The sequence below is a fragment of the Peromyscus maniculatus genome, chromosome 12 (assembly GCF_049852395.1).
Source record: "Peromyscus maniculatus bairdii isolate BWxNUB_F1_BW_parent chromosome 12, HU_Pman_BW_mat_3.1, whole genome shotgun sequence".
Taxonomy (NCBI): Eukaryota; Metazoa; Chordata; class Mammalia; order Rodentia; family Cricetidae; genus Peromyscus; species Peromyscus maniculatus.
In genome coordinates, this window is record NC_134863.1 from 8,588,343 (window position 1) to 8,612,853 (window position 24,511).

Sequence of the window (24,511 nt, forward strand, 5' to 3'; positions counted from 1 at the left end):
CCCAGGGCCGCTTGGGCCCCATGCCAGCTCCCCTCTTTTCACCTCCAGGGAGGGCAGGCCAGATGACAACCCAGCAAGCACAAGCTGCTGTTGAAATGAGGGGAGAGATGTTTCTTTATAATTTTCCCCCCCTTGAAATAAACCCAGACTTAAGAACAACAGAAACACGCAAAATGTGTTTTTAGTGGAACCCAGATGGAGGGCGAAAAGCCCAGCGGGCTGTCTCCATAGAGGATTCTTGTCTCTGGAATTTTGCCCTCTCCTCCCCACCCCCTCAGGCACATCCCCTCCCAACCTCTGAGCTTTCTGGTTTGGGGTAACCCCCCACCCCCACCCCGCCGCCGCCACCGCCATCTTACTGGTGGTGTTTGAGACAGGCAGGCGATGGGAAAAGGGGGACATGGTCACCTCCTGGACACAGCTCAGCCTGGGGAGATCTATGGTTTCAGAGATCTGGGGAGTGAGGACCAAGACCAGCTCTGTCCAAACACCTGGGTCTGTCGAAATACAACAAAGAGAGTACATTAAGACATCTGAAAAAAATACTCTGAGGAATTCCACTCACCCACATGGCCCACTGCTTCTCATTACATAGCTACAGTTTTCCATATTAACATATGCAAATCCAGCCCAGTGCGTGAAGATTTAGGATACAAAGGCCTTTCCCCTCCCCCATTGGTCCGAGGATTTCCCTGTGGGGTAAAGAACTCTCACCAGTTCCATTGGGGGGCCCACTGAAACAGAAATGATGGTGCGGCTCTGGGTGAGGGCTTCAGGGAGGAAATACGGTACCGGCCCCGGTGGAAGGAAGGTGTGCTCCTTAAGTGATACCCCCCGAGGGGCCGCCATATACCAGGGGCTGATGTGGGAGCCGGAGAGGAACCATAAGGCCAAAATCGTCAGCGCTGGCCTCAGACTCTTCACGTCTTCTAGAGGTGAAGAAGAAAAGCAGAGACGATAATTAACCAGCTTGCGGAAGGGCTGGGTTTGGTCAAGGATGAGTTACCTCCGGGAACCTTAACATGGAGATAGTTGAACAGAGAGACCTGGGTGAAGTGTGGGTGAGACATGTAGAGAAAGCCAAGTTATCTGACGATAGACACGGAGGGCAGTGAGTATCCATTGAAGAAGCAAGGGGTGGGGACCATGAAGAGTTAGATGAACGAGGTCAGAAAAGTTCAGGCGGGAGGGAGACGCCGCCGCCGGGGAAAGGGACGCTCCAGAGGGCCAGTCACGGCACCAGTAAGGCCCAGAATGTGTCCTCTTGAAGCTTAATCGGGAGACCGCCGGGCCCCTGAGCAGCAGAATGGAGAAGGAAGTTAGTGGGAATCATGAGGTCAAGGGCAGCCGGTGAGCTGAGGCTGGGTCGCCGCCGCCGCTGAAGAGATGGCCCGGTCTGCCAGTGCAGAGGCTGTGGCAAAGCCTTCGGCAGGCAGGAGTTACTGCTCAGTCCCACATTCCAGCAGAGTCCAAGGCCATCCTGGGTAAGAAAATGCTCCTCTGGTTCCTGGGTGCACACCGCGTGGCGGACTCGGTAGCAGGTGCCGAGGATGCGGTCTTCCTCCCCGGGAAGAACTGCCATTCGGAAGGCCAGGCCTGCAAAGGCTCTGGGCAGGGGGCTCCGGGGCTGTGCTCTCTGGAGGTCCTTCCTGTCCCAGACTCTTGGCCTGGCATCTCGGGAGAGTGATTCCTTCTGTGGACCAAGGACCTCGACTCAGGCGGCAACCCTGGGGTCGCTGTGGCCGGGAGGGGCTGTGTGTTCGGAGCTGACGCCCAAAGATAAAAAGCAGCAGATGCCAGTGGACTTCAGAGAGGGGGGGGTTAGTTTTTAGCAGAAGGGAAGACGGGTCGTTTGGGCTCCCCAGACCATTTAGAGTCTGCTTTTCTGTTTCACATCCTTTGACCCAGAGGTCATCCCCGCCTCCATGCCCAGCCCAAGCTACCCTCCATTATAGCTCTCATTCCCCCATCTCTTTCCTCTTCCCATTTGACAGTCACCTTCTGGAGGACAGTCAGAGTCGGGTAATGGTGGAGGGAGGTGCCCAGAGGACAGGGGCTGCGCCTGACTCTCTGCCTGGCACACAGGGCATGCAGGGAGGGAGAAAGCAGACAGACTCCATTTCTCTCCTCCCTCAAGGCCTGTGGGGAAGACCTTGCTGCCAGGAGCGGGAAGGCGGGCCCACAGAGAAGGTACACAGGGCCTTTGCCAAGGCCCAGCAGTGGGCAGAAAAGCCAGCCACATCCGGGTCTGTGCTGCCAGCTCTCCTGCCTTCAGCCAGGACACTTGGTCTGAGTGTAGCCCTGTGTGTCCCCCGGGTCCCCTCACACAGGAGCCCTGATGCATATGCATGGAGGACTAGGGCCAGGAGTGGAAGGCCGTGCCGGGACAGGGGGAGTGGAGGTATTAAAACCTCACCAGCAGGCCTGTGGGAAGGTTTAACCACCCTCCTGACAGGGCTTCCACCACATCACCCTAGCCGCTCTGAGAAACTGACACATTGCCCTCCCGCTTTCCCCGAAGTCAGGGGCAGCTGAGTCCAGTGGGGGACAGAAAGCAAATGACCCGGGGGGCTCTGATTTCGGTGGAGGCTGTGGAAAGGGCCGTGGAGGGCAGACTGAGGCTGCAGCCCCAGTCTGGGAAGGTGGTTCCTGAAGGATCCATCTCCTGGTGGAATTCTGCTAACCTGGAGGGAGAAATCCGTTCTCTCTCAACGGAAAGCTCGGAGTGGCATGTCGCATCTGTCTTTTATTAATAAAAAATGAGAAAATTGAATCATTATTACTACGTAATTGTAGTTCATTTGCTAGGCCAACTCCTTCAAAGCCTGGGCGTTGGGCTGGGGCATGGGAGGGATGGGAGGGACCTTGGTATGAACTGCTGGGGAGCACCTGTGCGGGAGCCGCGACAAGCAGCTGCGAAGGGAGCCTTGCCTTCCGAGAATCTCAGAGCTTCCAGACTGTTCCAGACTGCGCCGCCGCAGCCCTGGCGCCAGCACGAGGCCAGGTGACCTTAGAGGAAGGCCCTACCCTCCTGGAAGAACCAAGTCTTTCTTTTCTTTCCTTTTAAGGAAGTCAGAGCTCATATTCCTGTGCTGTTGACTTGCACGGTTGTTCTGGGAATGGAATGGCAGCCCCCATGGACTGTTTTTCCTTCATCCACCTCTTACCTCTTACCCAGGTACACGGTGTGTTGGCCACTGTGCTCGGTGATGAGAATGCAAAAAAAAAAAAAAAAAAAAAAAAAAAAGGGTAAAATTAAAACCTTGCCTGCAAGAGACTAGCGAGGGCACCCAGAGAAGTCTAGAATGGGAACACAATGTTCACAGGGGGACCCTAGAATACCGACTGCGCTTGAGAGACCTTATGCCCATCATCTGGTATAGGTGATGAGAGAGCGTCTCACCCTTGTGAAGAACAAGCAGGAAACAGAGTGGAGGTAATTGTAGTTACCACCACTACATTCCCCACATCTGGCTGTGAGACTGTGTGTGTGGCCCTGATAGTGGACTTTGTCACTGTCATCTGGGTGAAGTTATGGCTGTATACATGTTATGGCCGTGGCTGCCCAGGACCAGTATAAAGGGAAGGCTGAGGGCAGGGGGGCTTCAGTCTGCTTCACCCCATGTGGCATTAGCATCCCACGGGCCTCTCTGAGCCTTGTACACCGCTCTAAGTCCATTGTGGATAAAGAACATCCCTTGACTCTGCCTGGAGTTGGAAAGAAGGCCCCAGCAAGTGCTTAGAATGAGATCTTAGTTTTGTGAGAGGAGAGCTCAGGATTGGGAGACTGACCAGTGAGCATTAAGATGAGCATTAACATGGGGCTGGTGAGATGGCTCAGTGGTTAGGAGCACTGACTGCTCTTTCTGAGGACATGGGTTCAATTCTCAGCACCCACATGGCAGCTCACAACCATCTGTAACTCCAGTTCCAGGGCTTCTGACACCCTCACACAGATGTACATGCAGGCTAAACAGCAATGCATGTGAAATTTAAGAAAGAAAAAAAAAAGATGGGGCCACACATGGACCCAGGAGGAGCCAAGTCAAATGTCAGATTGATTCAGCCCTTTAAGGCAAGGACAGAGCTGTGTTTAAAACAAGACATATGTCTATCATTCTGCTTGCGATATTTTCTCTTCTTTGGGGGCCTCCTTTGGTACTTGATAGGGTTGTTCTTTTTTTTTTTTTAAGATTTATTTATTTATTTTGTATACAGCATGTAGGACTACAGGTCAGAAGAGGACACCAGATCTCATTACAGATGGTTGTGAGCCACCATGTGGTTGCTGGGAATTGAACTCAGGACCTTTGGAAGAACAAGCAGTGCTCTTAACCTCTGAGCCATCTCTCCAGCCCCCGATAGGATTGTTCTTAAATGTGTTCCAATGTGAGGGAGAAGCCCCGGGCCAAGTGGGCTGCCCCTCATGGGCAAGGCTCTTCATGATGCCAATCTGTCCCGGCCCTAGGAAGCCTGGACCACGTACGTCTTCACATGAGCAATCTCACACTCTTGGGAGCCAGTGAACAGCGACAGAATTAAAGGGAGGACCCTCTCCTGTCTGGAGCGAGATGCTTCACAGGAGGCCAAGGTCAGGCCACATCAGCTGACTCAGATCGAGACTGTCCTTGCACTGTTCTTTGGTCTGAAACTTGGGAGACATTCCGCTTCTGTGTGTCTTTTTCATGGAGAAGTCAGTTTGTTTGCACCAGCTACGCAGAAGTAGATCAGAGAGCAATCAGAGATCACCTCCTTCCTCCAGAGTGACGATGGAGAGCCCCGACCAAGTGGGCTGCCACTCAGGGCAAGGCTCTCTCTTCACAACTGGGTCCTGTCGGTGTCACTGCCAATGTGGCCAGAGGGACCAGCGCCAGCCAAAGCCTTCTGCAAGGTTGGATCTGTTCCCCGGCGGAACTAAGGAGAAATGTTTATTCCTCACCTCTGGGCCCCCTAATGAATTCTGATTCAAGCCACACAGGCCTAGGGATCAATAGTTTTAATCATTTCAAAAACTAGCCCCACTCCGGGTAAAATTACAATGTGCATGACACTCAATGGAGCTTAAAGTTCACAACCTCATTATCATTTCATTAGATTCACATTTCAGTAAGATGGAAAGAAATGTTCTCACACGCCACCCCCTCCCCGGCCCCCTCCCCTCCCTCGGCCCCGTAGAAGAACTCTGGAGGACAGCAATGGTTTACAACAGCTGCCAGCCACCAGAGCCAATGGCCCATTCCCAGCATGCACTCTGCCTGAAGAGGAAGCTAGCTGAAGCCGCTGGAGACCTCAGCGCAAATCAGCGCAAATGCCTCCCAAATCAAGTTTGCGGTCCTGGGAAGTTTAGTGAAAACAACCCCGCTCTCAAGGTTTGGCCTCTCGCAGCTGCAGGGGTTAAGTTATCAACACAGTACAAACCCGGGCCAGGAGAACCCTGTCCTGCCCCGGGCCCCAGACGCCCTCTGGGATCCGAAGGGTTTGAAAACGTCTTAAAACTTTTCCAGTGTGTTTATTTTCCGATGTTTAATGATATTGTCCATGCAAGGAGCAGACCCTGGCTCTTGCTCACAATTAAAGTTTTCTAATTTGGGAGACAACGTGGTTTAAAAAGGAAGAGAGGGAGCGTTCACCTAGGCAGCAAACCCCACATCCACCCCAGCTGCAGGAGGAGGTTGTTGGCCTGGTGAGTGTGCAGAGGGAAGCTGTGGGGTGGGGCCGTGCCAGCCGGGAGCCAACTTCAGAAAAGACCTCACTACACTCCCACCAACAGTTTCATGATTGGGACTTGTACTGATCTGTGTGACTGGGAGGTTCCCTGAGGACCCCCCCCCCCATGCTTGTGAACAAGCTATCATTGAGAGTGGGTGTTACGTCTTACCAAGGTATGCACTCCCCCACCCCCACCCCATCCTTGGATGCCAAGTTGCCCACAGCCACTGGAGAGTAGGTCCCAACGCTGGTGTGGCCAGTGACAATGCTATTTCGTGTGGAGTCTCCCTGACAGGAACCGCTGGGGCTCTGGAACCACCCAGGAGCCTCGATGCGTCCCCGTATGTCTCTCCACCCCTGTTGTCGCCTGGGTGCCCCACAGGACTAGCCTCTTTGGCTGTCACAGCCCCCTCACCCCGATTTCTTCCCCCACTCCCAAAAGATGTGTGTGCCCCACACTTCTCCACATCTAGCTGATGTATCCGAACCCCAGCTGTCAGATGGTTTAGGCTCACTGTAGGCTTCCTTCTCGACACCCTCATCCTGGTACTTCTCAATCTTGGCTGCCTGACTGAATCACCACAGAGCTTGCCTGAGCCACATCCCAAACCCAAACATCAGGATCTTTGGGCATCTGTAACGTTTCAGCCTCCCTGGGCAGTTCCTGAGTGCAGCCCAGGCTGAGCATGCCTGCTGTAGATATGGGACAGGAAGAGGCAGAAGACGTAAGGACCCTGTGGGTGGGAGAGAGGGGACACACCAAGGATCCCTGGGCTGCCAGTGACTCCTGCCTCCGGTGTCAGTATCTCTCAGCTGAATCATGTTGGGAGAGCCCAATGAAACAAGGGCAGAGAGACTCACTGCTGGTGACGTTCCGGCTCAGCCCTGGTGGTACTGAGATGCCCGAAGGGAGGAGGCTAGTCAGTGGCAGAGGCAGAAATCCTATAATTGCCAGGACTTTGGGGCCGCCTCTGAGCTAGCCCTGTGGAAGTTTCCAAAGGACCCGAGGCAGGTGGCCATCTGTTCCAAACACAGGTGTGACCAGGAACTGACCTATGTTAGCTAGGTGCACAGAGAGTTTATTATGCACCTACTCTTCATTCATTCCTGTCCACTCACACATCCCAGAGCGGCGGGAAGGGACTCAGATACTTAAACGACACCCTATATTCCTTGGACTTCATTTTTTGGCTCCGAAATACTGGGTCTAAGTGAAACCCATGGAGGCTTAAGCAAATACGAGGAAGACCACTTTGGCCATGGCAGCTATGAGACCCCAGGCCCAGTCCGCTCACCCCCTAAAGGGCAGTACCAGACTCTCCTGTTTCCAGGAGAAGCGGAGGTAGGAGATCTCTCATTCGTAAGGGAAGGCGTGGAGCAGGGTGGTGGTTGGTCCCGACCCACAGTCGCAGAGTCCACGTTACGAATGTGACTGGCTAGTGGTGGGTGAATACAGAGCTGGCTAAGGCTGGCTTCACACTCGCTCCCCGGACACCACCTTGTGTGCTGAGGCAAAGCCCCATGTAACCGTGACACCTGGCTCTCTCCGCTTTGTTTCCTGAGGAAAGCCCTGGCTAGGATGCTTTCTCAGTGCAGTCAGGGAGGAACGTTAGTTAGCCACGTCTTCAGGCTCCAGGTCTGCTGCTCAGCTGGGGTGGGCTCCTTTGGGGTCTTTGATATTTACCTGTTTGTTTGTCTTCAATATTTTTAGTATCATACTTCAACCCGCCCCCAAAGTTTTCAAAGTGTGACAGGAACCAGACGGTAACAGACACACCAAGACTCTAGACCCAGCTTTCCACCGCTCTTATCCTAGGCCAGATCTGTCGGAGAGCTTCCAGAACAAGGGAAGACCCTTCCTTGCAGGGATATTCCGGAGTGGGAATTTTCCATTCATAACCAAGGCTGTTTGTTGGCCCATGGTGAGAACCCTCATCTCTAAGATATATTAAAAGCCACATTGCCTCAGGCAAAATCCTGTGGGCTTTAGAGTGAAGGCAGGCCAGGTGGCATGTGTACGTGGGGCAGAGGTGGTCCTCCGGCCTGCAGTACAGTGTGGATGCCATCTCTTCAGGAGCTGCTCTTGGATGAAGGCAGTCACCCTTCCCAGGGATACAGAGATGCAATCCCATTGCCTTCCAGGGGGGAACCTCTTTGAAAGGCCACCCGAGCTTTAGTGCATTCCTTGAGAACAGCTGGCCCCTTGGCTGGCAGCAGTTTCTCTGTGAGTAACACCCAGCTAATCTCTGCTCACAGGTCTCCCTCTCAGCCCGTCCTCAGCCATTCTCACCCACAGGACTCAGCCGTGATGAGTCCTCCCTTTCGGTGCTTTTCTGAGGGTGACGTGAAAGTGTCACTTAAAGGAAACAGTTGACGCACTTTAAATCTAGGAAGTGACCAGTTCCTTTCCGGTATACTGGCATTCAACCCATGTGTTCACCCCAACACACGCACAGGCACATGTACACACACGCACGGGCACCAATACAGGCACATAAACAATGTAGAATTCTGTGATCTTTGTGGCTCTGCAGATATCTGGTGCATCACACCATTGCTGCATGACAGGAGCCCTGTGTGTATAGAGGGCTGTGTACCAGGTGCCCTGCAACATCCTGGCAAGGGGAGTCTTTCCAGGTGGTGGAACCCAGGAGGCTTCAGGAGGGACATTTGCCATAGCTTTAGAATACGGGTAGAAACCGGGCAGGTAGGGAGCAGGGGAGTGGCTCTCGTGGTCAAGGGATGCTGGAGCAGCAAGCTGTGGAGTTGGGAAAACAGGAGGCATGCCCGGGCCAGTCCTCCAGGCTGCCTGAAGATTTCATGAGAAGGCGAGGGGATGGAGCCAAGGGTGGGAAGAAGGTTCAGGACCTGGCTGGGTGAGGCTCTGCTTAACTGGGGCTCCTGGGATTCTGCTGGGGAATAGAGAAGCCCTCCCAGGAGGTCAGCCGTGGGGGAAGAACTGGGTCAGGGCACCAGGAAGAGGTCGTACCAACAGCAGACTAGCAAGGACCACACCCTTGTTGGGGCATTGGTGGACCAGAAGGACATAATCCCAGGACAGGAATGCTGACCTCTCCACATGGCTCTGACTGCAACCTGCCACTGTGAAAACTCTGAGCTGGTGATCTTCTAATGGGTAATGAGTGAGCTCACTCCTCAGCAATTGTTTGGGGAAGTGAAAGAGGAAACTGACCTCAAAATAAAGATGCCTGACTCACTGTCTCTGAGTGACCTTGTGCCTGAACAGTCTCTGAGTCTTCTGCCAGACACCTCCTCTATCCACGCCTTAGCTCCCAGGAATGTAGACACCCGAGAGGGAGTCCTGCGTTCGAAACACCCACAGACCTCAAGAGCCAGGGCAGACTAAGACCCACTTCCTCTTGCTGGAGGGCCTTCAGCAAATCACATTTTTCTAGGCCTTGATTTTCAAATCTATAAAATGGTAATCATAACCATCACCACCCATTTGTGGGACTTTTACGAGATCAAATAACCTAATAAACTTGAATGTGCTTGAAGCTCTCTGGAAGTGGGTGCCACAAACATTCCAGCTGTAATCCTGGCTATTGTTGTGTGATTGGGCATCTCCATTGCCCACCCACCCACCCACCTGCCACCTTCTGAGAGGTCAAGTGCTGTTCACGGCGTTTGAGTAATTCTCAAATACCTCCTCTTGCTTAGACATGGGCCAGACCCAAGAAGGACCCACAGACACTGCCTACCTGAAAAACGGGCCTTGCATCAAATCTTAGGAAAAGCTAAGGGCCTGGCAGAGAGCACCCTGAGAGGTGAGTCAACCTTGCTCAGCAGGGGAGATGCCAGGATGCCAGGCAGGGAAAAGCATGTGACTCAGGGTGGGGCTTTCGGGGTGCAGAGGAGCCGTGATCAGTCATCCCTTCAGTGCCTCCAAATACTGGGCTGCATCCATCCGGAGCGTGCTCCCTCCAGGTCCTCGCCTCCCTGCTGATCCTCCTCCCTAGAAATCTACCAATGTAGCCAAGTGACTCACCAAGCACGTGACCACGAGGGACACCGAGCCGTTCTCATCCTGCTCACCTGGGAAATGGGTCTACAAGTCCAGATCTGCCTGCTCTTCAGGGCTGAGGCTGGGGACGGCCCCATGGGCTGAGGAGGCTCAGTCACCATAAGGTGTTGCACCAATATACAGTATTGGTTGAAGACCTGCCTGTCTTGAGGTGATGTCATGCCTGGAGTTGAGCGGTGGTGGCCGCAGGAAGACGCTCTACTGCAACCATGAGAGAAGATGTGGGGGATCCTAGGAAACAGGGTCCCCAAAGTTTGAAAGCGGGACAGAAAGTATTTCTGGGACATAGCTTTGAAATATTTCTTAGCATTAAGAAACAAACCTCAACCCTCCCCCCAAAAATTTAAAAAAAACAAACACAAAGCAAAAACCAATTTAGGAGACTGGGACAACGTGTGGTAGTTGTACTCTTCCCAACTATCCCTGAACTTTCTGGAAGGAGGCAGAAGTTGGCTGCAGCAGTGGCACCCCAGGACTACCAAAAGCTCACGCATGGGAGAAGGTCACGCCTGAGCTGAAGGAGCGGCTCCCGTCCTAAAGGGGCCTGGATGGAGAAAGAGAGGAGGCCAGAGCCTCCTCCCGACAGGGACTGCACTGACCACAGGGCAGCAGGCTGTCAGCAGAAATAGCACCGGGCCAGGGGAGGTATGTTCTGCTCAATGCACAGTGGGAGAGAAACAGATGCAAGCTGTCCAGAAGACTGGGAGCCAGTTTGGGGGACACTGGGACAGGGTGGATGGGGTGGTGAACCTGAGGCCCCTGCAATCAAGATACTCATGGACAGAGAGGGACCTCACTCTGTCCCTGTCACCGCACTTCAGGTGCTCCCCAGCTTTAAATGATTCCCAAAGTCATCAGCATAGTGTGTGCATGCACGAGCATGTGTGTGCACATGTGTGTGTGTGTATGTGTGTACGTGTGTGTGTGTGTGTGTGTGTGGTGTGTGGTGTGTGTGTATGTGGTATGTGTGTGTGTAGTGAGTGTGTGTATGTGTGTATGTGCTGTGGGATAATCCTTCTGTACACTGTGAATATGTATTACTCTCATTGGTTAATAATAAAGCTGTTGGCCTATAACAAAGCAGGGTAAAGTTAGGCGGGACAATCAAACTGAGGATTGGGATGAAAGAAGGGTGGAGTCGGGAGATGCCAGAGAGCTGCCCAAGAAGCAAGATGCTACAGGACAAGTAAAGCCACAGGCCACTTGGCAATACATAGATTAATAGAAATGGGTTAATTTAAATGTAAGAGCTAGTTAGTAATAAGCCTGAGCTATTGGCCAAGCATTTATAATTCATATTCAGCCTCTGAGTTGGTTATTTGGGACTGGGCGGTTGGGACAGGAAAACATTCATTTACATGTATGTGTGTGGTATATGATGTGTATGTGTGTATGATATGTGTGTGTATGTGGTGTGTGATGTGTGTGTGAGATGTTTGTGTGGTGTGTGTGATGTGTGTGTGTATGTGGTGTGTCATGTGTGTATGTGAGATGTTTGTGTGGTGTGTGTGATGTGTGTGTGTGTGTGTGTGGTGTGTGATGTGTGTGAGATGTTTGTGTGTGTGATGTGTGTGTGTATGTGGTGTGTGATGTGTGTATGTGAGATGTTTGTGTGGTGTGTGTGATGTGTGTGTGATATGTGTATGTGAGATGTTTGTGTGGTGTGTCTGATGTGTGTGTATGTGGGGTGTGTGTGTGTGTGTGTGTATGTGTGTGTGTGTTTTGGGGTTAAGTCCTTTCTTTCACTTGACCCCTCACATCCTCAATCGGATCGGGATCACACTCCCAGATTCCAGCCTAGGCTAACTCTATCCTCCTCTGCATGTCAGGGAACTTCCATAACTACAACGTCCCTCCCCGGTGCCGGGGCCAGGAGTGAAAACTCAGGAGCTAGACTCCTGGGTTTAAACCCAGGCTGATTACCAGCCGGCCATGCATCCTTGCGCAGGTCATCTAACCTTTCTGGGCTTCTACCCCCATCTGTATTGTGGGTCAAAGTGGGACCCACGTCACAGCTTCTTTGAAGAAGTAAATGTATGGACTGTTTGAAAATCCCACCGCAGCCGGGCGGCAGTGGCACACGCCTTTAATCCCAGCACTCAGGAGGCAGAGCCAGGTGGATCTCTGTGAGTTCGAGGCCAGCCTGGGCTACAGAGTGAGTTCCAGGAAAGGCACAAAGCTACATAGAGAAACCCTGTCTCAAAAAACCAAAAAGAGAAAAAGAAAATCCCATCGCTTTGGAAAGCCCTACCCCTTGAAGACTGGGCTGCAGGGCTGTGTTGAAGAGGTCGTCCTGGTTGCTCTGGGCTGCCATTGTTTTCCTGAACAGGAGCACTGTCTGTGCCGTGATGGAGTTCCTCTGGCTTCCTGGCCGGACAGTTTACGGAAGTTCTTAGAACGAGAGAGTCAGCTCCACCCTCCCTGGGAACCTCAGGCCTCTCACCTGGGCTCTGGGTCATCTCTCCAAAAACGAGTGCCTCTCATCTTCCAGAGCTCTGCTTAAAACCCGGTGTCCTCAGCACGCGGAGCCATGGGCAAAGCACAGGTTCCGGGGTCAGAAGGACCGGGGTTGGAACCTCAGCTTAACATAAGCCAGATGAGTGACTCTCCGTAAGTCACTTAGCCTCCCTTAATATCCTAAGTGATGCTAAACAAGGTAACGGCTTCCCCTGCCAGAACAAAGGCAGGACAAAGTGCAACAGTGAATGTCTACGCAGGGCAGTGGTGGTGTGCAGTAGGCGCTCAGCGGCTGCTGCTTCTCTCCCCCCACCTTATTCTAATGGCGCTTCCTTTCCTCTGTGCCCCAGCCACAGTGAGGGTTCTCCTGGTTTCTCCGTGGATATTTATGGTTGGTTGGTTGGTCCTTCTCCCATCCATTCGAGGCTTGCTGGACATTTACTAGGCCCTGTGAGGGGCTCTGGCAGAATTCTTGCCTTGGGTGACTCAGGGGAAATTGAGTGATCAGATACATGTGTAGATAACCCTTGGGTCCTGCGCTGAGTGGCCCTGTGGGGTGTACATAAGGTGCTTTTGACCTTCATTGCCGGGCCTTCAGTTTAACTCAGTGAGCCATGACCAAGCCAAGCTGAGTTCCGGGTATTAAACTAGGCACTGGGCATTCAGGATGATGGCACCTTCATCCTCAAGTAGTGCAGGGGCCAGTGTGGAAGATCTAAGGGTTACACCATGTAGACAGTGTTCCCAGAACCACAGCTCAGTGAAGAGCAAGGGGTACGGAGGACTGCATGGAGGAGGCAGCACCCGGGACTTGAAGGATATGTTGGCTAACCAAAGGAGAGGCTCTATCTGTGTAGCTTGTGGGAGGAGGTCAAGCGTGGAGCCCAGGACACCACAAGTCCCGGACAGTTTGATGCACAGGCAAAACACTCAGAACTTCCAGCAAATTCTTCTTCTCTTTCTCCTCCCAAGACCGCTCCCCAGTCAGACCCCTCAGTTCCAGGTCCGAGTCCCCCTTTCCCCAAACCTTCTGCTACAATTCCTAGCCACTCCCCCAGCTATGACTGTGAGTGCGCTGTCCAGCAGCCAGGCAAGATGCTCAGTCAGCCTAGGGCCTTACATCCTGCGTAATCTGCGTGCAGCGTGATCACATAGTCCATGTGCATGCATGGTGTCGCTACATAGGCCCATATGCGCATGTGCGGGGAGGGGAACCTGTAAAAGTGAGTTCCACCTATTCCTCCTCTCTCTTCCTGTACAGTCCTTCCTTAGGCCTATGCACACCCTTTCTATTCCCTTCCCTTAATAAACGCTTATAGTGGGTTTTGTTGGGCCTCGTGGCTTCTCTCATACGTCGACAGCCGCTTAATAAATAACACCTTCAGTCTCTGGGACGACAAGGCCTATTTTAATGGAGCCAAGAAACCCCGTCACTTCCGAAGGGCAGAGAGAGATACGGGAGGACAGAGGGACTCTCGGGTGGAGCTCAGACTGGGCTGGGGGAGGAAATCTCTGTGACCACCCCACTCCGGGGACACCATCAGGATACTGATCCATGGCTCAGGTTAGCCTTGTGCTGTGGTTACTCAAACCAGCAGGAGCAGCGGGGTAAGATCAGGAACCCTGCTTCCTCCATGGAGCCGGCTCACCCTCGCCTCCGCTCCCCGCCTTGACTTCGCCCAGTCCCCTGCTCTGCCCAGTCAGTTCCCACTAATCTGATCAATGTGATTGGTCGGGATGCCCAGCACATCCCACAGGAGACAGACCATGCAGTTACGATGCTCATGTGTGTCCCTGTGAGCACACATCCGTACACAGCTATTCCACTGGAGCTCACGGTACCATGTGCACAGAGACAAACTCCACTCACCCAGCGTCTGCTCTGAGACTCACACACGCATGCCACGGGGCCAGCTTACCTCAGCTCCCTTCGGAAGGTTCTGGACCTCCAGTCCAGGAACATCAAAAGCCCATGCCAAAAGCCCCAGTATCTTCCACTGAGAGGGCACCAAAGGGTTAAGAGAGAACATTTGCAGGGAGCCTGCCTCTTAATCAACACAGTTAATTCTTTTCCTTTTACAAACATAAATTCTTGGCAGTCAGTAACCAAAAAAGAAAGGGGTAAGAAAAAAAACTTAACCCAGCATTAGTCAAATCTTTGCCTCTTCCTATTTTTTTTTTTTCAAGTTAAGACCCAGGGGAATTCAAAGCAATGAGAGAAATCCCAGCCCAGATGGAATGTTTTTGCTAATATATGTCTGCAAGTTATTTAAGTGTGTGTGTGTGTGTGTGTGTGTGTGTGTGTGTGTGTGTGTGTGACAGAGAGAGAGGAGAGAGAGAGATGAGGCAAATATGAGAGCAAGCAAACATAGCTAAGTGGTGTGTGTGTGTGCACGCGCGCCTGGGTGTGTGTGCACATGTGTGACCGGAACACACACCACAGAAGAGCAATTGCCACCCTCTCTGCCAGAGTCCCAGCTGTCCTCCAGTCCCAGCTCTCCAGTCTAAGCTTAAAGCAAGACAAAGCCATTACCCAGGACTGTCTTTGTCCTTCAGCCCAGGTCTTTGTGGCTGAGGTTCCAGAAGGACCTCAGTGACCGGCCTCTTGTTCCCTCATACAGCTCTCTCAACATCTGACTGCTCCTTCTTGCCCTACAGAATGCTCCCAAGTGGCAGGCCTGACCTTCCCCGTGGACTCTAGCCTCTGCAAAAACTTCAGCCCCCACCTGCCCCCCCCAGCTCCCCCTTGCCTGCTCCTTGTGAGTCTCTGCAGCCCCCACCTGCCCCAGCCCCCACCTGCCCCCTGCCCCCCTTGTCTGCTCCCTGCCGAGCTGACTTTAATTCTTTTCATCTTGCCTCCTAAGCCCCTCCTCTGGCCCTGTAATCAGCTGTGTGGGTTCCAACTTCTGATTTCCAGGGAGAGATTAAGCAGCTTTCCATCCAAAGGCACTTGGAGACCGGGGCCACCCCAGGGCTAGCTCAACCCTTCTCTCTAGCCCTGGGTGGAGGGGTGAGGGGTGGGGGGAGTGGAGGGGGGTGCAGCTCTCACTCTGCTGGGCCTTGGCCCACTCCGGGTCCTGGGCCTTCTGTGTGGACCTTCCCATGCTCTTCTCTGCCCTGGCTCTCCAGAGTCCAACCTCCCAACACTTCCCCTCCACACGGGGGCCTCCAGAGTCTCCAGCTGGGCCCAGGGTGGGGAGCCCACAGCTTTCTGTGCCGCCAGCTTCAGGGAACGGCAAATAGGGGTCGACTCCCCCTCAGCTGGAGGCTCCCCAGCCTTACCACATTCCTCCTCAGGTCCTTTGCCCCTTCCTCTCACTCCGGCCCTCACAGGTTTCGGAGAAAGTGGCACTCACGGTCTCCTCTAACTGGAACTAACCGACCACCTGCTCTCAGAGTCCACTGTCTCTGCAATTCTGCCGGTGTCGCCTTGGTTCTGGGGCTCAGCTCCGCGCAGCTAACAGCCCACACTGAGCCAGGTTTGGGGACGGAGGAGAATGCCACCGAGGAGGCCCAGAAACAGCTTCCAAGGAGCAGAAGAAATGAGTTTGGGGCCAGGGGTCATTTGAGCCTGGATGTGAAGCTAGGCTACAACAGCTTAGCACTGAGTTCCGACCTGGAAGAAAGAATTACCTAGAAAGAAACCACTGGGACAGGAAGAGGGAAAGAGGGCCACTTGTGGAAAATGTCCTGGAATGGCCCAGTCTGAAGTGGGTGTGGCCCTGGCCCTCCACACATGGACATTGGCTTCCCAAAGCCTGAGGATTCCAGAAAGATAATTCACTCTGTCTTGGACCAAGGAATTCAGGGAGTCCACCAGTTTTCCAATACTGTAAGCAAAATTCTTGCAAGGGAGAGTCCCTGTGGCTGTCCTCTGTTCTCGTAAGAGTCTTTCCAGGAGGCTGAAAAATGCTGAGCTAAAAGTTAACATGAAGGGGACCCTTGGGACTAGCCGGCGTGGAGTGAGTAATGTCTGTCTGAACCAGGAGGCTGAATCAGGCTCAGGCATAGGACAGGACTGAGGGTCTGGTCTTCACACGTGTTCGTTCATCCTAGGGCCGGCGCAACCCTGGCGTCCACACGATGTGGTCACTGGGCCCAGGGTGCACGTTGCTATTTTCTGCTGGGAACGGGCACTCACGTCATTCCCCAGAGAGAAGGGACAGCAAAGATGATGTAAGAGAAGCCTCTGTCTTCTGGGGCTCTGGGGGTGTGTGCACAGTGGGCCAGGGCCTGCGTCTTTCCCAGTATACACGTGGTCCATTAGTGCCAGAGTGAAAACACGACCCACTTCCCAACATGCTGAGCTTATGCCCAGCACCTACGTGGGTACCTCAAGGTGGTTCTGGGAACATCACCAATGCCGGGGAGTGATTGGGAGCAGGGCAGAGTAGCTTAGAATCCAAGCAACCACCGTTCTGGGGTCCCGGTTCCCTTTCGTACTGGAAGACCCCAGAGGGTCTGAAGGGCCCTTGAGTGCTGTTATCTTAGGTTTTAAGAAACGCCCTTCACGTCATCTCTCTGGAGCTCATTTTTGTGGGGGTGTAGTGTGAACATCTCAAAATCCCGGGAGCGTCCCCAGCTCTCTCCCAGCTCTTTTCCAAGACCACCCACCCAGACCTTGGAGTGGGTTCCTTCCTCCCCAAGGAAGTTTCCCAGTTTCCCAGAGAATAAGCTATGGGACAGGGAAGATCGATCCTCTTTGTATCTGGGCTTGCTGGTTTGCTTGCCTCACTGGACGTCTCCATTCCTGTGGGGCAGAAAGCGGACAGCCAGACTCACTGAGATGTGGAGGAGCATCCTGTGCTCTCCTCTGGACCCTCGGAGGCAGAGACAGACACTGCAGGTGTAGACACTAGGTAGGTCTGCTCTCAGAGCCGGAGAGGTCTAGGGTGCTTTTTTTCTACCGGGCATGTCCCTGTGTGGTTTGTACGCACGCACGGAGGTTCCATAGATTGTACAGGCTAGGTGGACACACACAAAACGATGCATGAGGTGGGCGCCGTAGCAGCTAGGCCCTGCCTTCCTCCCCGTGGGGAGCTTGGGTGTCTCTCCAGGCAGATTTGGTTTGTCCCTTTCTCCTGTAACTCCTTCCCAGCTCCCCAGCATCAAGCTGTCATCCTCGCCAGCTCCTCCCTACAGCCAGGCTGTTGCTATATCCTCACTCTTCCTCCGCAGCACGTCGACTCTGAAATCTGTTCCTTTCTTGGTCTACACCCCCTCCATCAGCATCCCCCACCCTGTGTCCCCATCTCCTTCCATGGCCCCCTGTGATCTCTGCCTCCCTTTGCTTTTCACTTTTTCCGGCTCTGAGCTTTGCCCCGTCTCACGGTTCCACTTGGGTACTGATTTTGTGTAGAGCCCTGCAAGTCTCTCCCATGGGTGCCCTTACGTCAATCTCTCGGTCTTCATGCCCTCCACAAGCAACTGAACCAGGAACCTTCCTTTGGAGAGGGAGAATGCCTGGCCCATTTCCACCCCAGCTGTGTACTCCTAGGCCTGGGCCCTGGGCCCAAGCTGGAGACATCGCAGGGTTGAAAAGGTTCCCCAAGGCCTGCTGCTGTGTGGAGAACCTTGGGCCTTGGGAAGAACTGCTAGGCAGGGGAACCAGTGAAGCAGCCCTGCCTGTTACTAAAACAAGTGTTGGGCCTGGCTCATTTGCATGTTGGGTCTCTTTTACATAAATCTGCATGTCAAGCTGGAGGCCCTGGAGCCAGGTAATGTGAAAGGATGCAGAATAAATTAATCAGCGTGCCCTACTGCAGGTGTCAGCCAGGCCTGTCTTCCCACTGACAGAACAACCTAGCCGGCGAGAGGCCCTTGGGGTGGGGGTGGGGCAGGGCAGGGTGCAGATGTGCTCCACGCTGTGCATGGCTCAAAGGGCAGCCTGCGACCGAGCCAGGCTCAGAGCAGTCCTGCAAGAATGGAGGGCCTGAGAGAAGGCTGGGGACCTGGTCTAGAAAAGGCCAAGGAACCCAACAGCTATCTGGGGTGCAGGAAGCGCCAGGAGCTCTCCAGGGGTGCTTCCCGGCACCTCAGCGGCCTGGGAGTGGCTGGGTATCACTGTTCCATCCCAGGATCTTTGGGAAGACAATCTGTCCATCTCCACCCCAGCCCTCAGTGAACACTGCCTCTCCTCCAGACGCTTTGGGGTGCTCTCCAGCGCTTCCTTACCCAGACACCAGACCCAGCGTCCCTTCCGGAAAGTGCAAGGGTGGTACAGGTAGTGCATGTCTCTACTTTAGGAAACTGTGACTCCTTGACTCCCCTGGGATTGGCAAATGGCTCTGGGAGCCCAAGACTCCAGAGAGACCCTTCCACATATGAAGAGGCTGGAGGGGGGCGGGCAGTCACTAGTACCAGAGCTGAGACCTGGCTCCACTTCCGAGGCAAAGGTGACATGCCAAGCCCCCCACCCTCTCCAGACTCTTCCATAGTTCTCTTAGAGGGGATCCCCAAACATGCACCTGCAGCCCAGCTTTGGCTGCTCCCTTCTCCTCGGGGCCATCAGTCGGCTGACCAGCATGATGGTGCTGCTGATGGGCCAGGCCCTGAGATGAGCACCACCTGGGGCGGGGCAGAGCAACCCGGAATGAAACAGAAACTCTTAGAATCCCGGGACACCTCTACCACTGCCGGCAGCGTGACCCAGAGCAGGACACCTGGCCTCTCTGAGCCTAGTCTGCTCACCTGTAAAACAGAGTTCCTCCTCGCATTGTTCTTAAGAGAGACGCACCATGCCAGCACCCCCCCACACACACACACACACAGCGCCCCAGGTGCAGATAGACATCTCCAGCCATTTCAGCACTCTCGCGGACCCAGGGCTCACTAAGAGCTGGACCCGGGTCTGAGGAAGGCTGGTGGGAGGCTTCTCTCCTACCCTTCCTCTCTCCCTACCGCTTGCTCCCATCCATTCTCCACATCTGCTCCAGGGAACATTTTCAAACACACACAGTGTCAGGCCACTCCCTGCTCACACCACGCTGGCTCCCAAGCACCCAGCAAGCAGGGGCTTCCCTGGGCTTTCTGGGATCTGGTTCCCGCTATCTCCACAGTCTCCCATCTTGTCCTGTCGCCCACCCGGCTGGTCACGCTGCACTGCCCATGGTGGAGTGGGAGTGCTCCACTCACCTCCAGGTCCTGCGCAAGCTGCTTCCTGATCTCGGCCACTCTTTCCCCTCAGTGGAGCAGAAACGGCTTCCAGGGCATCCGCCTTTTCATGAAGCAGTCTTGACGGCTTTGCATCTCAGGAGACTGCTTGAGAAGCAAAAGAGGAACCCCAAAGAACCTAGGGTGACCCTTCCCAGGCTCCTGGAAAGGAGGCAGCTTCCTCCAGGCTCCTCTACGTGTGAAAGGAGCCACCACCAAGCCGCCTTTGCCGTGGAGGGTCTCACATTCGTGGCATTAATCACCTCTCCAAATGAGTGTGTATGGACAGAAAGACTTGGGGATACCGAGGAATGACTTTCAAGCCACACAAAATAGCCCCTACCATGCAAATATTTGGGGGCAAAGGCTATCTCATAACACCTCCCCCCCCCCCCAACTTACTGGATCACTCTGTAAGACACTGACCTGTCTCATCTTTTAAGAGGGCAGGGCTTGAGCCTAGAATTTTGGGCATCAAAGCAGGGGGCCTCTGGAGAGCTGCATATTGAAGGGAGAGTCCGGTGAAAGCTAGTAAAGGTCACCGTTGGCCTACGGAGAGCACACACATTGTGGAATCTGAACTGCAGCTTAGGGGCCTTTTCCCAGCCAAACAAAGAGGCAGCTCCCTTAGCCTCTTTGATCCCCAGTCTTCAACAAAACAGCTCCCTCCTTTGGGCAAAGACAGGCTTCAGGAGGTGAGGTGCCTCCTAACCGGGTCAACTAGCAGTTGTGAAGACTGGGCTTGCTTTTGTTGTTTTGAGGCTAGGTCTCACATAGGTAGCCCAGACTGGCCTTGAACTTGCCGCCGTGTAGCTGGGGATTGCTTTCCAGTTCTGCTCCTCCTGTATGCACAAGCGGATCTGCTTTTAGGCAGCGTTGGGGATGGAACCCAGAGTTTCAACGGTATCAGGCAAGCATGCTACCAACTGATCTGTACCTCGGCCTCTGTTTTGCCAGGCGCTGGAGTGTAAACCTGAGCTCCTCTTGGATGCTAGGCAAGTACTCTAACACCAAATTATATCCCCAGCTTTCATCTTATATTTTGAGGCAGGGTCTTGCTGAGTTGCCCAGGTTGGCCTTGAACTCACTCTGTAGCCCAGGCAGACCTTAACTTTGTGATCCTCCTGCCTCAGCCTCCTGAGTAGCAAGGATCACAGGGCTGAGCCTCCAAGCCAAGCTACACATGTTCTTAAGGATGTGGAAGGAGTCCAGGAGTGTTCTTTTTTTTTTTTTTTTTAAATTTATTTAACTCTATTTTATGTGGGTTGGTGTGAAGGTGTCAGATCCCCTGGAACTGGAGTTACAGACAGTTGTGAGCTGTCATGTGGGTGCTGGGAATTGAACCGGGTCCTCTGGAAGAGCAGTCTTAACCGCTGAGCCATCGCTCCAGCCCCAGTCAGGGAGTTATTAAGGAGGTGGGCAGAGTCCAGTGGGCTGTTCCGACCACCTCTGCCCTTGCTCACATTCTGTGTTCAATCCGCTGTGGACTGAAAGGTGGCAGGCTTACAAATATTTGTTCCTTATGGCCCGACTTTCATGAGTTCTATCAAGCTGGCTGATAAGATAACCTGCCCCGCAGGCTGGCACTGGCACCTGGTCTCCTGCGTGGCAGGTCACCTTGTGCGCCACACTCTTTAATACCCAGGAGTCAATGCACAGGTTCTCAGTTACCGGTGGGAGGGGCACAGGTGAGGGGCCTCTGAAATGAGTTCTCTTTGTTCTGACTGTGATGTCTAGAAGTGACCCAAGATCCCAAGTTCGCACTTTTCATGCCAGGTGGCGACTAGCTCTGCACTCGCCCTGAAGAGCACTGAACCAAGAGGTTTTGGAAAGACTTGAAGTGACAGTCTCCTTTAATTATGCACAAAATCTCCAGATCTATTTCAGCCTTTGAAAAGTGAAACCCAGGAAGGCAGGTTCCCCAGCGGAGGGGAGGGGTTCGTGCCATGAAGTTCCCACCTCCGTTTCTCCTGTGTAATTTAATGAGTTGAGAAGGCTTATCAGTCAGGCTGCGCTGGCTCCAGACATGCTGCACCCTTCAGTCAGCAAAGGTCACCACAGAAAGGCTGGCTGGTCAGCCAGCCACTGGCAAGGTGAGCCGGGTCCAGGTGAAAAGCGAGAATCCTGCCTCAGTCACCCCTCTTCCCTTGTTCAGGGCAGACTAACACGGAGTCCCCTGTGCCCCCTGAACTGTCCCTGCCCTCCTGGCTTTGAGTCTGGGGCTCCAGTGGAAAGTGGGGCTCACTGTCTCCCACCTCTGATGGCCTCAGACTCTCTCAGACTTCTTTTTCTTCTTCTTCTTCTTCTTCTTCTTCTTCTTCTTCTTCTTCTTCTTCTTCTTCTTCTTCTTCTTCTTCTTCTTCTTCTTCTTCTTCTTCTTCTCTTCCTCCTCCTCCTCCTCTTCCTCCTCCTCCTCCTCCTCTTCCTCCTCCTCCTCCTCCTCCTCCTCCTCCTCCTCCTCCTCCTCCTCCTCCTCCTCCTCCCGAGGCAGTGTCTCCCAAATCCCAGGCTGGACTTGAATGTACCATACAACAACTGAGGATGACGTTAAACTTCTGACTCTCCCAGACCTCAGAGGAGAAAGCCTGCTGCCTGGACTACCTGGCTCCCCAGTGACCCCCGAAGACTCTCCCCCGGCCAAGGACCAACCCCCAAAGCATGTTGAGGAAATCTGAGTCACAAACAGCACGGTCTCATTCAGTCAGCCCCACCTGAGGTCTGTGAGAACGCTTCCTGGCTGGGGTGTTTGCCTTTCTCATTGTTTGCCATGCCTCGTATCTGGAAGATGCGCTTGGTAGACACAGTGGGCCCTAATGAAATAAATTTTCCCAGTAGTCACAAGACTCTGGAACAAAAAGAAATTGCAGAGGTCAAGTCACCCAAACCCCTTTCAAATTAAAAAAAAAAAAAAAAAAGTTGGTTTTCAAGATAGAGTCGTATCATGCAGCCCAGGCTGATCTCCCAAGCACACCTTTTCTGTCTTATCTTACCTTCTGGAGTGCTGAAGTTGCAGGCCCAACTACCACACCCGCCTGAACGTTTTGATTTTGGGGTGGTGGTACAGAACAGGGGCTGGTGTAAGGCAGGCTGGCCTCTAGCTCACTTTATAGCCTAGAATTTGCTTAGTCTTCCTTCCTGTCTCCCTAGTGCTAGGACTATGCATGTACCACCACACATGGTTTACTAACCCGGGCACCTGCAGACTAGGCAAGCATTCGACCAATCCCCACCCCCGAATTTTAACGGCCCCACCCCATCCACTCTTTTACAGGGGGCTAGACCTGTAAGGGACTTCCGGGCAAGCAGTGATCTAGTCAGTTGAAGCAGCTAAGACTCCCCAGTGAGGATATATGTAGAATGCAAAGAGTAGGGGACAGAGCTCCTCGGCTTTGGGAGGGATGGTCCATGGCGAGGATGATGTAGGAAGAGTGCTCTGGGACACAGCCATGCCCCGGATTCCCCGCTGTGGTCATCCCTTTCAACTGCTGAGGCGGAGCTGCTCCTGTCCAAGGGGAGGGAGGTACAACTTTACATTAGGTCGGTTCGGAGCAAGCCCCGCCCCCGAGTCCGGCCTGAGTTCAAACACAGTGTGGGAGAGTCAACCACGGTGTCATGGTGTCATGGCCCAGTCTCATCAGCTGCATGGAGATGACGGCAGGCTGGTAACAGATGATGCATGCAACCTGCCTGGCCATCGGTTCTCAGCCTTCACAACACTGCCACCCTTTAATATACAGGTCACGTTGTGGTGACCGCCCCAACCATAAAATTATTTCATTGTTACTAATGTTGCTACTGTTACGCATTGTAATGTAAATATCAGGTATGCAGGATATCTGATATGCAGACGAGGTGGGGGGGTCTCAACTCCTTGAGAACCACTGTCCTAGACTCTAGGGCCAGAGCAGAAGCACCACAAAGTCAAGGGCTGTGCCTTACTTGCTGCTGGATCCTGAGGGTCCCAGACAACATACAGCATACAGACAACATTCTGTTTGTGTTTATCATTACCTGCGTCCAGTTATTATCCTTTATACGGCCTGGAGCTTTGCTCGCTCTGCCTTGGTCACCTTTCCTGACTTTTTTTGGTCATGGCCAATTTGGCCTAATGCCCTGATTGCATCCGCATGGTGTGCTCCCGCACCCTGCAGACTCAGCCTGCGGGGGCTGCTGGGCTTCCGCCTTTCCCACCTGCAGGGGAGTGGGAGCACCACCCAGCCTGCCCATCCCGGGCTTCGCTGCCCATTCCCCTCCCACGGCTATTCCCTTTTCTGTATTTTGAAATCCTGGCCATCCTCCCCTGACTTACTGGGCTCTGCCTAATAAGCCAGGAGTGGCAGGAAAAAAAAAAAAAAAAAAACTACATTGCTTTTCCCTGAGAAGGTTGTCCACTTATTTTTGTTTTGTCTGACTCAGAACTGCCTGATGTCATTCCCTTCTTCTCTGACAAATGGGACCCTCAGCAAAGAAGGACACAGAGCCAAGGCAAGAAGGGAGGGGCCAGGGGCGTTCTGGAGGGTTAGGGGGTTTCCCACCAAGTGCAGGCAGCTGGACAGTTTTCTGTGTCGGGGCCGTCGATCTCAGGAAGACAAAACACCTTTTTCTGGGTGATTCTGGCAGGGCTGGCCCAAGAGTTTCTTCCCATATGCCTCTGCTTCCTGAGGGTTCAGCACAGAGAAGGCAATGGCCGCCTCCTTCACCTGAGGGTCCAGCACAGAGACAGGCCCTGGAGTATCTCAGACACCCTCTCACCTTGCATTTCTCAGCAACTGAGGATTGGCATTCATTTTGATATAGTGGAAATTAGTAGGATTTAGGAAAATATAAGATAAATGATTCAACTCTGCAAATTAACCTGAAGGCTGGGAGTGGTGGTTGGTACCCTTCTGTAATCCCAGCATTCAGGAGGCCAAGGTAGGGGGACTGCTACAAGTTCGAGACCAGCTTGGTCCATTGAAGTATTTTCCTATGTTGTTCTATTATTAATAATAAATAAACAAATACCCAGGAGTCAGATATTGGGGTAAAAACCTGATAGATCCACAGAGCAGCCTAAGAACAATCAGCTGATCCTGCCTCTCCACACTTCCCACATCGAAAAGACTTTGAATCTCTCTAAATTCCTCCCTCTATCTTCCTGTGCCCCCC

The 24,511-nt window shown here is 53.3% G+C and overlaps 1 long non-coding RNA gene across 1 annotated transcript; it reads right to left on the reverse strand.

Annotated features, from left to right (window-relative positions):
- Positions 1-358: 358 nt before the first annotated feature.
- LOC121821555 (uncharacterized) lies at positions 359-19,444 on the reverse strand. Its single transcript, XR_006062319.2, has 3 exons — positions 19,346-19,444; positions 715-929; positions 359-497 (listed from the first exon to the last, which is right to left on the reverse strand). It is a non-coding gene; the product is annotated as an uncharacterized LOC121821555 (long non-coding RNA).
- Positions 19,445-24,511: the final 5,067 nt, after the last annotated feature.